Source organism: Staurois parvus, unplaced genomic scaffold (assembly GCF_062004578.1).
Source record: "Staurois parvus isolate SC_StPar_1 unplaced genomic scaffold, SC_StPar_1.0 ptg000712l, whole genome shotgun sequence".
Classification (NCBI taxonomy): domain Eukaryota; kingdom Metazoa; phylum Chordata; class Amphibia; order Anura; family Ranidae; genus Staurois; species Staurois parvus.
The window spans coordinates 1,050,697-1,068,293 of NW_028318508.1; positions in this window are offsets into that span (position 1 = coordinate 1,050,697).

Consider the following 17,597-nt stretch of genomic DNA (forward strand, 5'->3'; position numbering starts at 1 on the left):
TTCTTTTATTATATAAACTCAAAATGTCCTGGTTTGACTTGAATACCCCTTGTATTATTACTATTAGTTTCTTGTAAAACAGAGCTCAGAGTATGAGATGAAGCAGCACAAAGAGCCAATCAGTTCATGTTCTGGTGAGGAGCATGCTGATAAGAGGAGAAGCCACTGTGCTCATCTCCTCTACTGTCCTGTCACAGAATGGGGGACAGTTACATGACAACCTAGATTCCAGGGAATCGGGTTGAATGATGGCTGTGATGCAACATGAAGTCTAGAGTATGAGAAAGAAAGGAACTATATCCAATGGCAGAATACCCTGCCACAGAAGATGAATGATTCCAGGTTTACAAATAATGCGTGCAGAAATAGAACACATAACTAGTATTTCCAAGGTATAATTAAAGGTTTGAAAAATCTAGATGCACACACAGCTGGTATACTTTGCGAGGAATGACAGCCTGGTCTGGGGTAGTTATAAAATTCTAAATACTTTTTAAATCAAATATTATTTTTTATTGTTTTATTTTAATTTATCTTTTAGTTTATTGTTATCTATTTTGGGTCTCTGTAATATTACAGAATTAGTACAGACCATATAACATCTAGCTTGATTTTGGCAGCTGAAAAGCCAAAGTAATCTTAACACCCAAAATGAGCCTTTCTCTATAATAAAGAAGTGTTGAGAATCAGATGGAAAATACAGGGGGAAAATATAATGTCCTAAAGTACATCTAAAGGCTAAGCTGTTTTTCTTTTTGGGTAGGGTGGTAAACACCCCTCTCAGTTTTTTTCTGCCATCTATTTATTTTATAAGGGATTTCTATCATTTGACACAACATGAAGTGAGGGGAAATCTCTCCAAATTGATGGAAATCCTCTCTCAGACAGTTCTCAGCAGAACGTATGTTCCCACTGTAAGATATCTCTTCTATCTCTGTTATGGTACCAAATAAATATTTTAGATTTTTCCCACGTTGGTGACAATGGTCATCAGAACATGCAGGGGCAGCAATTTAAACTTTACAGAGGTTGTAAACTTTCCCTGCTCTATCCTAAACTAAAAAGGTGTTTGGCATTTGATAGTCCTTTATATTGAATTAAACTTTGCCTTGCAAAAAGTCAAAACATTCAAGTCCAGCATTGGTCAAACTATTTTTTTGATGTTATCGGTCTGCTAGGTGGTGCATCCCTGACTGTAATACTCACAACCTCTCCACTGCTGCCGTCCACAGCCACTCCTTCTTTCCTGCACATGGGCTCAGTGTTCCAGATTGAACAACGCCCTAAGGAGGCTCCAAAGCAGCGGACTGCACTCACATTGTAATGACCAAGAGAGTGGCACAGCTTTCTTCATTACTGGGGATCAGTCAGTGCTAGAGAAGAGGGGGAGATTAAAAGAATCTTGTGCATCATGTAACAGGCCTGAAAATATGTGGAAAAGGTAAGCATAACGTATAAAAATTAAAAACATAAAATGCAGCCGGGAGAAGGCTATTATGGGTCAGAGTGACTGGGAATAGGGGACGGAGAAGAGGAGAAATGGTCTTTAAATACTTGATTTTATTTTCCTCTTGATGAATTACATGTTATCATCATACTGTACATAGTAGATTACACTTTTAGCATTTTCTATATGGTGTTGCAGATTCATGCATTAGGACCTCCTCTCAGGTTAGGCTGCCTCCCTCTTTTGTGAGTTATAGCAACTGTTGCCTTGTCAATCCAGCGCCATAGCCTTCGTAGCCCTGGCGACTGTTACCCATCAACAACTACTCCTCTCCTCCTCATCCTCCTCCTCCTCCAGCACCACCTCTCCAACCTCCTCCTCATCATCCTTCTCATCCCCCACAACAATAAGCACCACCACCAACAACTCAATCCTCCACAGCCAAGTATGGAGAGTGGTTTATGCTCCGTACACACGATAAGAAAATCGTATGAAAAATTTTGCGGAACCACTGATAAAATGATTTTCTCTTCGTTGATGAGCAGGATGTTTTAACTGATAACGATATTGTGAAAAAAAATCTGGTTGAGCAACAGTGAAACATTTTGTAGTTGAGCATACGAATTACCGATTTTCTATGCGGTTGCATGACAGTCGTACGAAAAATAATCTATCAAGCGCTATCATGCATAAGCGGAAACAGACCCGGATGTTTATGTCCAAGGAATCTTCGTAAACACGAATGAAAAATCCAAATGTTAGAAGTAGATTGGCCTAATGAGATAATGAAACCAGAATTCTTCATATTATATTTTATGTATCACTATTTATGTATATAGGTAATGTAATAAACTATATTATACTCATTGCTGTTAATTGTTGTGTATATCGCTCGTTCTGGCCAGAAGGGCGTGGCTACAAGGTCACACGCACACTGCATCACTTTCACTTATACGGAAGATGTCATCGCTACGTATTGCCCGATGAACGATTTTTTTAGATTGGTTAATGTGGGCCACGATTTCAACCAACTAACAGACGCCTCTCCGTTGTTGGATGACCGATCTGTCGATTTTCTAATTGTGTATTCCCACCTTAAGTGTGAGGAATCCATCCGGGTGAGCGCACAGTTGTCCATCTATCTCCTTTGATATTGATAACACAGGTGTCAGTATAGAATCGGGACACCATCCGCTCATTTGATCTCTTGATTGAGATCAAATTGGTCTGGTAAGAGGCTGATCTGTTTGGTGTGGCGAGCACTTGTGAACACCATAGCACCTTGTTGGACGTTATATTCAGCGCGCAGCACTTTTCTTTCCTTCACATTGGATTTGGGACTTTTTTTGTATTTTCATGTTACGGACATTGATTTACAGCACTTTATATGTTGATGTTTGTACACATGTATTCATGTGAGTTTGTGGTTAATTTTTATTTATTGTGTCAGGCTATTATCAGTGTACAGCCCACTAATTTTATTTTCATTTTTATCTTAGAACCAAGATGTCAGCTGGATGTGAACCTATAGTCTGACAATACTTTTTTTGCATAGTTTATGTGCATGCATACTTGCAATGTCTAGAAAAAAAATGAACATTCCTTCAACAGGATTACAGGGGAAACAGAAAATGGATGCTCAGCGTTCTTTCCACTGCCATGTGCCCTCACCATGGAACTGAGATCCCTATTTCTCTGTGCCATCTGTTCCCTCCTTTATCTGACCAGCTTTTAATGGTGGGACTGTACATTGTGACACTTCTTCCCAGAAGCACCTTAACTCTGGACATCTGTTTTAGGGTCAATAGAACAAAAGCACAAACTACACATTTGTATGCAGAAAAGAAGTATGTGGCATGAACTTTGTATAAGTTCTTGTGCGATTTAAGAAAACAATACATGCTACATATAGTATATAGAAAGAAAAATAACGATGCCAGTGTGCAAGCAAAATAGAAAAGTGAATGCACATACCATGTGCTTATAGCCCTCATGGGAAAGTATATGTATGTGGGAACATGGGAAAGTATGTATATATATATATATATATATATATATATATATAAAAAAAGACTATTAAGGGCTGATTTACTAAGAAATCGTTAAGATGTTTTCAACAACAGGGAGAGAAACGTATTTTTAGACCTTGTTCTCTGTTACAATTTCACAATGCTTGCAAACAAATTCCAGTGTGTAATCTCTCTGATTTTCAGCTAAAACGTGCACTTTTTAGGCAAGTGTGCTTTGAGAAATTGAAGGTGAATGTAATAAAATAAAATTGAATAAATTATTAGTCATGGAATGCATATTAATTAAGCCGGGTTCACTGTGTGTGACACCTGCTGGAAGTCACTAGTAGTACTTGGCGGCCCTCAGATTTAACCCTGTATTGTCCCTAACAACAGACATGTATGTGGTATGTTACAAAAGTCTTTAAAGAGAAGAGTGAACTTAGCCTAGGTTACCCTAGCATTGTTCAGTGCATTTTCCAATTTATAGAAATGCACTACAGTCCATTTAACATGATTTCCTATGGATCTAGTTCACATCTGTGCGTTTTGAGCCAGTGGATTTTTTTTTTAAAGGGTCAGGGACTTTTTTCCTGCAGCAGATTGCCTTTTTAGTGCAATAGACTTCAATGGAAACCAACCAAAAATGCATTTATTGCGTTTTTGATGCGTTTTACATTTTTGTTATTAGGAAAGTATGACAGTTCTGTTCATGTAGTGTGACTTTGATGTGACATTACACTCTCTGTCACTCAAGTAGCATCACAGTGGCATCAAAGTCAATAGTTTCCTATTGGCGAAAAAAACAAAAAAGTAAATCACATTAAAACGCACCACAAAATGCACTGGAAAAACACATCAATTGCAACACGCAGATGTGTGGACCTAGCCTTAGGTCAAATTTTTCTTCCATTGTTGAACCTTTGTTGAGCAGTTGTAGAACTTTGGAACACAGCATTAAGGTCCAGGAAGGGCTCAGGGTTGCTCTGAATTTATTCAGCACAGTGGGGTAGATTTACAAAAACTGGTGTACTCAGAATCTTTTGCTGCTGTGCATTATAGCCTATCAGCTTCTAACTTCAGCTTGTTCAATCAAGCTATGGCAATAAAACCTGGAAGCTGATTGTTTTCTAAGCACCAGATTTTGCACACTCCAGTTTTAGTAAATAACCCCCAACATGTCTGTGGTCCTAGAAGTCCAGTGATTTCTAGGAGAATATAAAACATAACAAAGTGCTAGGAGACCTGTATGTATAATTAGTTTATTCTGATAGAAGTGATTATTCTGTATACATGATGAACGTGGATAGGCCTTACATATGATGGTTTTTCTGCGCTGCTGATTCTGACTTGGCAAATACTTCCACTGGGGATAACTGCAAAGCAATTTTTCGAATTTCCTCTGAGACTGTTTCCTAACTTGCCAATTAGTGTCAATTGTGAGTGTTCATTTTGTGGCTTGGACACCTGCTTGCTTGCAGATGATGTGGGAATACCAATTCATTTCAAACAGACTGAGTAATGACTATCAATTAGTATTAGGGGAATCTGCATTCAGTAACTCACAATTTATTTCAAGAGCAATTAACCTAGCTATGCAAAGCACTAGACAAAAGGAGAACATTTCTGACCCATGCTTCAAAGCTGACGCTGTAGTGTAAGAACCAGGTTTTATTAAAATCCCTTGGACGTCCTTGTGACAACTCTCTCCTAGGATGAGTTCGAACCAATAGCATGACATCTTTCTTGTTAAATAAAGCATGCATTGGTTTGTTAAGATTGCATATTGAAAATTCAAAGATATGTTACAGTTAGCATAAAAAACTAACTCCCGTAAAAACTCGAAAGTGAAAATAATTTTAACAAACATTTCCCATTAATAAGTAAAATCATTTAATGTACTGGGAATGCAATCCAGGAAGCATTTATCTTCCCCCAGCTCCCATGCAGATACCACTTTGCTGTCTCCTCTTTACCTTCTTTCAGTGGGTGGTGTACCAGTTGCTAGGCAGCTATCTTTGCCTATCTTTGAAAAGAAGTTCAAGCCTTTTCAGTATGGACATGAAGTTCAGGGCCTTTGCTTGTGCACAATAGATGAATGTTCAAGATACCATTCTTAAAATGCCAGGTTATCATTCTGTGGACCTTCAAGACAGTTACCAATAGATGGACTTCATATATATGATAATAAATGATTTCATATTCATTTTGGTTGTTCATTGTGGACACACAGCGCTGCATAATTGTATATAATTTTATGCACTGTTATATTACATCCCCCGTGATATAACAAAAATAAGAAAAAAGAACAGTGTAAAAAAAGTTTGAAATAAAATAAATAATGAAATTTAAAAAAATGGAATTGCCCCCACCAACCCTGTGCAAATGTGAAGGCACATGTAAGTCCTGCACACATATGTGAAAGGCGATCGCACCACACATGTGAGGTATCACTGCAAACATCAGAGTGAGAACAATAATTCTAACACCAGATCTCCTTTTTAACTCTAAACTTGTAAACTGTAAAGGCGTTTAAAGAGTTGCCTATGGAGATTTTTAGGTACCATAATTTGTCGCTGTTTTATGGACGCATTTTTATTGCATGACAAGTTGGGTATCTATTTAATCAGTGTAACATCATTAATATATTTCCAAAAAATTGGTTATTATATTGTTTGTTTGCACTAAAATTCATTAAAGAAATTTTTCCTTAAAATGTGCATTTTAAAAATGGCTACACAAATATTGTGAGATATAAAAAAAATTGCAACAACCATTATTTGTATTCTCCAGGTTCTCTGATTTTTATATGTATGTGAGAAGTGTCAGAATTCACACAGGGGTCAAGTAGTTAAATAGGACTGAAAAAAATAAGTTAAATATTGCTTTATGTTGAGAATTATTAGTTTTTATATGTACTGTTTACATTTTAACAGTTTTTACTGAACACATATACTGTGGGTATGATCTATGTAACCTTTTCAGTGAGAAGAGAAATACTTTGGATCTGTGTTTGTCCTGCTTTATGATTGCAGCAATCCACAAGTTACAGTGCTTTTTGCTAGTTAAGTGTAAGACCCTTGCCCTGATGCTGGCTACACATATTGCATTCAAAGTGACCACTAAATGTATGTTTAACCATACTTACAGTAAATGTCAGATTATGATTATATTAAATCATATTTTAGGCATGACAAATAGATCAGATTTCTTTGAAACTGTGTAATTTTAAAAATATTTAGTTAGTTCTAGACTTAATGTAATAAATGTGTGATACCAAATGACCATTAATTTTGATTACCGTATTTTTTGGTCCATAAGACGCACCTGACCATAAGATGCACCTAGGTTTTAGAGGAGGAAAACAAGAAAAAAAAATTCTGAACCAATGGACTGCAGACATAGTACAGGAAATGACCAGAGACTGCAGATGTACTACAGGAGATGACCAGAGACTGCAGACATAGTACAGCAGATTACCAGAGACTGCGGCTGTACTACAGGAGATGACCAGAGACTGCAGACGTACTACAAGAGATGACCAAAGACTGCGGACATAGTACAGATGATGACCAGAGACTGCGGACATAGTACAGGAGATGACCAGAGACTGTGGACATAGTACAGGAGATGACCAGAGACTGTGGACATAGTACAGGAGATGACCAGAGACTGTGGACATTGTACAGGAAATGACCAGAGACTGCGGACATAATACAGGAGATGACCAGAGACTGCGGACATACTACAGGAGATGACCAGAGATTGTGGACATACTACAGGAGATGACCAGAGACTGCAGACATAGTCCAGGAGATGACCAGAGACTGCAGACACAGTACAGGAGATAACCAGAGACTGCAGACACAGTACAGGAGATAACCAGAGACTGCAGACATGGTACAGGAGATGACCATAGACTGCATACATTTGGGGAGAGGGGGGCGGATACCCGAATTTGACATGTACCCGCTCCCACTTCCACGGAGTTGCCCTCCCCCCTTCCCTCCCCATAGTCTTCTGGGACACATGACAGGTCCCACAAGACTACGGGGCCATTCACAAAGCACAGCACTTCTCGCGCATGTGCAGTGGGCAGTCCTTTGGGGAGCGGGTACCCGAATTTGACAGATACCCTCTCCAATTTCTGCTGCGATCGCCTAGGCGATCGGAAGCAGAAGTTGTCCTCCCTCCCCGTAGTCTTCTGGGACATGTGACAGGTCCCAGAAGACTATGGGGACATTCTCGTGCATGCACAGTGGACACCCATCTGTGAAGCCTCAAGTTGTCACAGCCGGGTGCCCACACTAAAGATGCCAGCGCCAGGGAGAGAAGACGGATGGTGACACCAGCAGTGATGAGGACACCGCTGGACCAAGCAACAGGTAGGACCGAGGAGCAGGTTCTGCTGCACAAAAGAGCCCGGTATTCTAACATAGCGGCAGCGACAGGGACCAGGCCGGCCACTCCATTTTCACTCCATAAGACGCACAGACATTTCCCCTATTTTATGGGGGGAAAAAAGTGTGTCTTATGGAGCGAAAAATATGGTAATTAAGTTCAGATTATGGTCATTTCAATATGAAAATAAGAATAAGAAAAGGATAACTTAATTTTAGGGGTTAAAGTAGGACTAAAACTTTTTTTCATTTCTGAAAGAGTAAGGGAGAGCGAGTGAGTCCCGTTGGGGATATTTTCCTTCATTTCCTGTCCTATAGTCAACACAGAAAGTAAGAGGAAAACACTGTTTGTAATAAGGGTCACCAGAACTAGTTTTGTCATTGGAAGATTTCCACTCTATTTTTGTTCTGTCAACAGCCTAAAATGTAGGATCTTCTTTCATTTTCACTTTCATTAATAAAGATAAACAGGACAAACAGAGAGGGTGAATCTTCCTAATAGGGACAGAGACGGCAATAAAAACCTAAAAAAAATGGAAAGGTGTTCTAATACCTCTCCACTCTATCAAAAAAAGTTTTGCCTTTTTTGTATTTTTTAAAGTAACATGTTATACTTACCTGCTCTGAGCAATGGTTATGCACAAAGCAGCCTTGATCCTCTTCTCTTTGCATCCCCCGCTGGCAGTCCTGGCTCCTCCCCTCTGCTTAGTGCCCACAATAAAAAGCCTCTTGCTATGGAGGCCCTCGAGCAGGCTTGCTCCTGAGAATGGACATTGTCTATTCACACACAGAGTACGGCTCAGCCCCATCCCTGCTCTCTCTTCATTGACTCACTGGCTGAGATTGACAGCAGCAGTAGCCAATGGCTCCTGCTGCTGTGTGAGCCTGTGAGATGAGAGAGACCCGAGAGCAGGGGTGGACTGACAACTCATGGGGCCCCCAGGCAATATAGGATCATGGGGCCCCTGTGTCCTTGCCCAAACTCAAAAAAGCCTATGAAAAAGGTACCAGGGGCATCTCATGGGGCCCCCTACTGACCCCGGGCCCTCGGGCAGTGCCCGAGTTTCCAAATGGTCAGTCCGCTCCTGCCCGAGAGTGCTTTCATACACATCGATCGAGATGGGACTCAGGTAAGTATAAGATGGGCCTAGGGGGAGCTGCACCCAGAAGGTTCTTTACCTTAATGCACAGAATACATTAAGGTAAAAAAAACCTTCAACCTTTAGAACCACTTTAAATTAAAATATACCTGTGCTTTTCTAATACTGACCAAATCAACAGGTTTATTTTAATGCTGACCTCTGTAGCAGCTTATGATCACCTATTTTTTTAGGTCCTCCACTGATCAAGTGTAGAAAAAATGCTCAGTATATCTGGATATGAGGGAACATGTCACTCACTCAAATTCCCTCCACACGACAGCTCTGGTGTTTGGTAATTGATACATCAGGCCCCCTGTTTTCTCACAAGAGGCTGGGAAAGAGTACTCAGCTCTATGTAAGCTCCCAGCTGCAACATTGGTCTTTCACAGGGCTTGTGTTCCAATTGGCACTTAGCAGATGCTATATACAGTTTATGCAGTTCTGACAGTGGGCACATCTGTTAGTGAAGATACCCAATTGGTCCAAACTATTTCACAAGTGACAAAAAGCTGGAGTTCAGCTTTAATAAGTGTGCTACACTCATCACAATTTTGATTTTTAAGACAAAGATGTAGTTGTCCTTTTACTGTAGGCAACTGATTGTTTGATATAGATTAGCACGAAGAAAACCACTTTCTGGATAACACATTCAAAAAGAGTAGTCCATGATGTGAAACCTGCAGTGTATCTTTCTGCTTAAAGAAGTAGTAAACTCCCATTTTTAATTTTGCCCTACAGGTAAGCTTTTAATAAGTCTTACTTGTGGGCAGGGGCGGACTGACCATTTGGAAACTCGGACTCTGCCCGAGGGCCCGGGGTCAGTAGGGGGCCCCATGAGATGCCCCTGGTACCTTTTTCATAGGCTTTTTTGAGTTTGGGCAAGGACACAGGGGCCCCATGATCCCCTATTGCCCGGGGGCCCAATGAGTTGTCAGTCCGCCCCTGCTTGTGGGTACTGTGAATATTTCCTAATCTTTCATTGTTTAGGAGAGAATCACTTCAGTTCCAGATGTCACTGTGCATGTGCAGTTCACTCTGCACTCAAGGCACACAGTGTTTGCCATGAATGCAATACAGTGATGTGCCGCGATAGCGACTCCTGTACACATGTGCGGGAGTGATGTCATCACAGCCCAGGTATTTAAACGAACAGCACAAACCTGGGAGGAAGATCAACAAAGATGGAAGCAGTGGGAGACAGCTCAGTGCTGGAGGGCTCAGTTTGAAGGTAAGTCTGTCAGAGTGTGCTAGTATGCAGTGCATACTAACACATTATGACATAACACCGCAGGCGGCCTGTTGTAATAAAAAAAAGTTTACTATCGCTTTAATGCTGCAGAGAGAACTCTGTGATTGGAGAAGTGTGTCACATGCGTTTGACAGATTTGTAGGGCCCATTGCTATCCTTTATTAATATATAATGCTTTTTTAGCAGTGGTAAGGCCATACCTCCGAGTTCTAAATAGACCACTTGCTTTATTATTATTGGGCCACATTTAAATATGGTAATTAAATTGGATCAAAAACTATACATATGAGAAAAAAGCAGCCAATGTACTTACCAGGCCACTGACGGCTGCTCTGTTTATTGAACTGTTTATTCCTTTTCCCCACCATACCACCATAGCTGTATTATTTTGGTGCTGTGGGGGTTAACATGAGGGACTGGACCTGTCACAGGAACTTGTCAGAAGTGTCAGCTATGCACACCCTTTTCGCCCCCCCTCTTCCATTTATAAAAACTATCCTTTCTGCTCTCATAATGGAATGTGGTCTTTGAATAGAGGAGGTGGACCTTTCATTTAACCACTCATCCTCCATTCAAAGAGCACATTTCATTGTGGGAAGGGATAGTACAGCTTTTATAAATGAAGCCGGGGAGCAGAAAGGGCGGGCATAATCGGCACTTTTGATGGGTGCCTGTGACAAGTCTAATGGCTCATAATGAATTGGAAGATCACAGCTGCAGGGGGTATGGAGGGCAGGGGAAGGAACATTTCAAGGAACAGAGCAGTCACTAGCACAACGGACACTTCTCATTTAATGTAGTACAGTACATTGTATTGATTAAAAAAAAATTAACTAAACTTAAAGTGGAACCTTAGTCTGAAAATTAAGTCCTGTTAAATCACTTCAGGCTGACCTCTTTTGCAGGTAAGTCCTTATACTGTTTAAAATCCAGTAAGGCACTGTTTCACCCTGCTATGCAGATGTGCTTGCAGAGACCGATCAGCTGACAGTTTTAAAATTTACTATTGCTGAAAGGGAAAGAAAGCAACAGGAATGACACCGACTTTGTGGAGGGAACACAGATTAGGGAGTGAGAAAAGAAAAACAGGAGAAGTGAAAGGACAAATTCTGCTCAGAGAGACCAAAATAGTTAACTTTACAAGGAGATTGTCTTATCTTATTTCATCTTATCTTATCTCCCAGATATTCTCTCCTTTCTTACTTGTGGGCAGATCTGTGGGCTGTAAAGCTTCTGTCAGTCTTCCTCTCTAACTGAGCCAAGGCATACAATCAAGGTTTGCAATGCACATATTTCAATTGCAGAAAGTAAAATATATTTTTTGAGACCAAGGAAGGGAGGGAGTTTCCAATAAAGAAGTGACTGCTCTGGGCTTTAACAACATTTAGAGAACTAAATACATGGCTAAAGACCTGGAGTAAGAGGGAAAGATTTGGGTTTCTAGAGCACTAGGCTGACTTTTTATTGGGGTGCACCTATATGCTTGAGATGGTTTGCACCTGGAACTGCACATGTTGGAGTTTGTTATAGGCCACTCAATGTAAATGAAGAGGTGGAGACTCAGCTCCTTGCACAGATTGTAAGGTCTGGGACAGTGATAATAATGGGGGATTTTAACTACCCGAAAATTTACTGGAGTAATGGCACTGCAGGAACAGTTAAAGGGCAAAAATGTATAAACCAACTACAGAACAATTTTATAGTACAGTTCATAGAGGCCCCAACTAGGAATGATGTTGTGCTGGACCTGGTAATCTCAAACCATTCAGAGCTTATTACTAATGTCCATATTAAAGAGCATCTGGGTAGCAGTGACCATTACATGATTTCAAGACTTAGACTGGGAGGGAATATTGACATCAATGAACACAACACAGAAATGGGAATTCTTCAAAAAGACTGTATGTGAACACTCTGCAAAATATATTCCTATGAGCAACAAGTTTAAAAGGCTAAAAATCAAACCTATGTGGCTTAAGGCCAAAGTTAGGAAAGCTATAAATAATAAGAAAAGAGCTTTTAGTAAATACAAAAATGAAGGAATGCTATCATCATTTAAACATTACAAAGAATATAACAGAATATGTAAAAAGGAAATCGAAGATTCAAAAACTGAAAACAAAAGACAGATTGCAAAAAATAGCAGGAGAAACCCCCCAAAATTCTTCAGATATATTAAAAGTAAAAAGGTCAGGTCTGAGCATGTAGGCCCTTTACAAAATGATCTAGAGTGGGCGACTGGGGACAAAGAGAAGGCAAATTTATTAAATACCTTCTTCAGCTCTGTGTATACAAAGGAGCATGGGGGAGCTCTTGTCCATTATGGGCATGGTATTGACACAGCTCCAGATGATCCACATTGGCTCACAACTGATATGATCTACAAATATTTAGACAGAATAAAGGTGAATAAAGCACCTGGACCAGATGGATTGCACCCACGGGCCCTTAAAAAATTGAGCTCTGTCATTTCAAAGCCATTGTTTCTAATTTTTAGGGACTCTTTAATGACTGGAATAGTACCACTGGATTGGTGTAAAGGCCAATGTGGTGCCTATATTTAAAAAGGGATCAAAATCTTTACCAAGTAATTATAGACCTGTTATTTTTACTTCTATAGTTGGGAAGATACTGGAGAGTGTAATAAAAGACCACATAGATGAGTTCTTGCTGGAAAAAATATTTTAAGCAACAGACAGCATGGATTCATGAAAGACAGAAGTTGTCAAACAAATCTGATTTCTTTTTATGAGGAGGTGAGCAAAACCTTGGACAGAGGGATGGTTGTGGATGTGGTATACTTGGATTTTGCAAAAGCATTTGACACAGTTCCCCCACACATGGCTAATGTGTAAGGTAATCTCTACAGGCTTGGAAAAATCGGTATGTAAATCGATAGAAAACTGGCTAAAAGATCATATTCAGAGAGTAGAGGTTAATGACTCATACACTGAATGGTCTAGGGTCGTCAGTGGTGTACCCCAAGGTTCAGCGTTGGGACCCTTACTTTTTAATATATTTATAAATGATATAGGGTTTGGGATTAAAAATAGTCTTTGCAGATGACACCAAGCTTTGCAGTGGAATAACGTCCTTACAGGATGTCTCCAATTTACAAGCTGACCTCAATGCACTTTTTTAATTGGGCAACTATGTGGCAAATGATGTTTAATGTTGATAAATGTAAGATTATGCACTTGGGGGATAAGAATATGCATGCATCATACATATTAGGGGGTGGGGTACAACTGGGGGAATCAGTGGTGAAGGATCTGGGAGTTCTGGTACATCACAAGCTTAATAATGGCATGCAATGCCAAGCTGCAGTTTTTAAAGCAAGCAAAATCCTCTCTTGTGTTAAGAGTTATAGACTCCAGAGACAGAGATATCATTTTACCCCTGTACAAATGATTAGTAATACCTCATCTGGAATATGCAGTTCAGTTTTGGGCACCAATTCAGAAAAAGAACATTGGGGAACCGGAGAAAGTACAGAGAAGGGGAACCAAACTGATAAGAGGCATGGGGGAGCTAAGTTATGAGGAAAGATTAGAGGAACTGAATGTATTCTCTCTTGAGAAGAGGAGATTAAGGGGGCATATGATCAACATGTATAAATACATCAGTGGTTCATATAGTGAGCTCGGTGTTTTTTCTTTTTCAATGAATTGGATGGACTTTTGTCTTTTTTTGTCAAGAATAACTAAGTAACTATGTAAAATGGTGGCCTCCAGCAAGAAGAAACAGGAACAATACTGGAGTCAATTTACAGCACACTCTAATTTTGGTAGCATAATTATTAGTTTGGAATGTATGTTCTTTTGTTAAAGAACATTAATTGTTATAATACTGTCATAGGTAAAGTTCTGCTTTAAGCTTTGAGAACTGGATGTTAATAAAGATGAATTGCAGGCGAACAAAACCTACAAAAACCTTTTGGCATTTGAAAAAATGAGTACGACTATCTAATATTCGCTAGACTGAAAATTATTGGAGAGATTCAAACTTTGGTTTGCATACATCTAAACCAATTTTCAAGGTTCAGTAACCTGAAAATTACACTACATTTGTTCAGAATAGGCTTGTGTTGTGTTTATTAAAAATAACTTGTATGGGAGCCATGGGAAGTTTAATAAGGCACAGCTTACCACTTTAACACTTTAACACTTATAGACATGGAGCACACATTTCTAATTGGATGTTTGCTTTCATTAATACTACATTAATTTAGAAAAATGTTACTTAAACTGTGTAGCAGGGAAGTCTAGACCACTAATGCAGATTTCTCTGGTTATTTAAAACTGGTCTACTTAGTGATGGGAAAAGTGGCAATAATATCACTGATAACAGTATTAATGTTAAATTAGATTGTTTTGAAGCCTGGAAAATTAAAAAGCTAAATATAGTTGCAATGTTTCATCAAACAGTATAATTTCAGTGAATGCAGATCCACATTATTATTATACTAATAATAATAATATAATAATTATATGGGATTTATATAGCGCCAACAGTTTGCTCAGTGATTTACAATATCAAGGGAGACAATACAGCAACAATACAGTTCAATACAAGAGGGTTAGGAGGGTCCTGCTCCTTGGAGCTTACAATCTAAGAGGGAGGGGCTGGTGGTACAAAAGGTAATAACTGTGGGGGATGAACTGATAGGAGAAATAGAAGGTTATTAGCTAAAGGCAGTGTAGGATTCCCTGAAGAGATAGGTTTTCAGAGATCCTGGAGATGAGCATGGGAGGAGGAGACAAAGGAGCTTGAGAGCAGGAGGTTGTGGGTGGAGTGGAGAGGACGGTTTGAGTGATATTTGGAAACAAGATTGGTGATATAATTGGGGACAGGGTTATCAATGGCTTTTTATGTTATTGTTAATGTTTTGAATTTTATTTGTTGGGCAATGGGAAGCCAGTGGAGGGATTGGCAGAGAGGGATGGCAGATATGGAATGGTTGGTAAGGTGGATTAGTCTGGCAGCAGCATTCATGATAGACTGAAGATGGGGTAGTCTGCAATTAGATAGGGCAATGAGGAGGGAGTTACAATAATCAAGGTGAGAGATAACAAGGGAGTGAATACGTTGATGTGGTTTCAGTGGTTAAAAACTGGCGTATCTTGGAAATGTTGTGGAGATGAAGTCTACAAGATTTGGACAGTAAGTTGGATTTGGGGCTGAAAGGATAGATGGGAGTCCAAGATTACACCTAGTACCCTGGCATGAGGGGGGGGGGGCAGATGGCTGTATTATTGATCTTGATGAAGAATTTAGGGGAGGGTTCACGGGCTGGAGGGAATAGTATGAGGCCGTTTTAGAAAGATTTAGTTTGAGAAAGTGGAGTGACATCCACGCTGATATGTCACTTAGTAGGTTAGTAATGCATGAGAAGATTGAAGGGGTGAGGTGAGGTGAGGTGAGGAGTAGAAAGATAGATTTGTGTATCATCAGCATAGAGATGGTACTTGAAGCCATGGAAGTTTATCAAGTGATTAAGGGAGGAGGTGTAGATGGAGAAGAGAAGGGGTCCAAGGACAGAACCTTGTGGGATCCCTACAGAAAGAGGAAGTGGATAGGAGGAGACAGAGTTATAGGTAACACTGAAGGAGCGCTGCGATAGGTAGGAGGGGAACCAGGAGAAAGCAGAGTCTCGGAGGCCAAGAGAGTGAAGTTTTTTTTTGAGGAGGGGATGATCAACAGTATCAAAAGCCGCAAAGAGATCAAGTAGTAAGAGTATGGAGTAGTGACCATTGGTTTTAGCAGTTAGTAAATCATTAGTAAGTTTTAGTAGGGCAGTTTCAGTGGAGCGTAGTGAGCAAATACCAGACTGTAAAGGGTCAAGAAGGTTGACGTCAGTGAGGTAGGAGCTCAGGTGATTGTAGAGTAAGTGTTCTAAGAGTTTAGAGGTAAATGGGAGCAGGGGAATGGGTCTTAAGTTGTTCAGGTTGGTGGGGTCCAGTGAGGGCTTTTTAAGTATGGGAGTGATCTGTGCATGCTTTAGAGGGAAGCGGAATGTGCCAGTAGAGAGGGAGAGATTGAAGATGTGAGTGAGGGAGCAAAGGATAGAAGAAGAAGGGAACAGGATCCAGGGGGCAGGTGGGGAGATGGGCTTCTGAGAAAACTTTAGTGACCTGTTCAGTAGTAGCAAGGTCAAATGAGGAAAGTGTTGAGGGAGTTTTAGTATAAGGTATGCTAAGTGGGATAGATGTCTGGGTAGTGGAGATGCTCCTACAAATTGCATCAATCTTGTTTTTGAAATGATTGGCAATCTCGTAAGCAGTGAGTGAGTTACTGGGTGGAGGTGGAGAAAGTAGAGAGTTAAAAGTAGAGAAGTGACTATGGGGACTGGATGAAAAGGTATTAATAAGAGCAACAAAGTAGGCTTGTTTGGCAGCATGGAGAGAGGAATTGTATTTTAAGAAAGCAGATTTACATAGGGTGAATGCTTGCTGGGATTTGGTTTTGCTCCACAATCACTCCAGTTCACGACTATGTGTCTTAAGATTTCTGGTGTTGTCAGTCTGCCAAGGTTGTAATGGTTGAGGCCTGATACGTCATGTGGTTTGAGGAGTAAGTGAGTCTAGTGTGGATGAAAGCAAAATGTTGTAGACAGAAGTGGTCAAGGAAGGACAGGGGAGAGATTCTGTCATAGAGGCTGTCAGTTGCAGAGTAGAAAAGAGAAGGGTTAAAGTTGTGAAATTTTCTGAGGGTATTTGTTTGCTGCTTGGAGGGATAGGTGTTTGAAGATGAGGACACTGTGTGAAGGTGATGATATTGTGATCAGAGAGAGGAAAGGGGGTGTTTGTGAGGTTGTAGAGAGTGCAAAGATGGGAGAAAACAAGGTCTAATATATTCAGAATGGAATACAGTGGAGTGAGTAGAGGACTGTGTTCATTGTGTTAAGGCAAATGATGAAGTCAGGTTGAAGAGTTGGGATGTAGCTGCGTTATTCACATTAATGGGGATTTCAGAGGAGGGGTAGAATGAAAGGGTATTTCAGAGGAGAGAAAGTAAGGTAGCCAGGTAGAGAAATCATCAAGAAAGCGCAACACCAGTCCAGGAGGACAATAGATCACTGCAATCCTCAGAGAAATGGGAGAAAACAGCTGAATGCAGTGAGTCTCGAAAGAAGAGAAGGATATAGAGGGAAGGGTAGGGAGGACTTGAAAGGTGCTTAGTGGGGATAGAAGTAAACCAACTCCACCTCCTTTCCGACCACTGGGTCTGGGTAAGTGAGTCCAGAGAAGGCCTCCATAGGAAAGTGCTGCGGGAGAAGCAGAATCTGATGCTTGAAGCCAGGTTTATGTAATTGCTAGTAGGTTAAAGGGATTGGGATAAAAAAGGTCA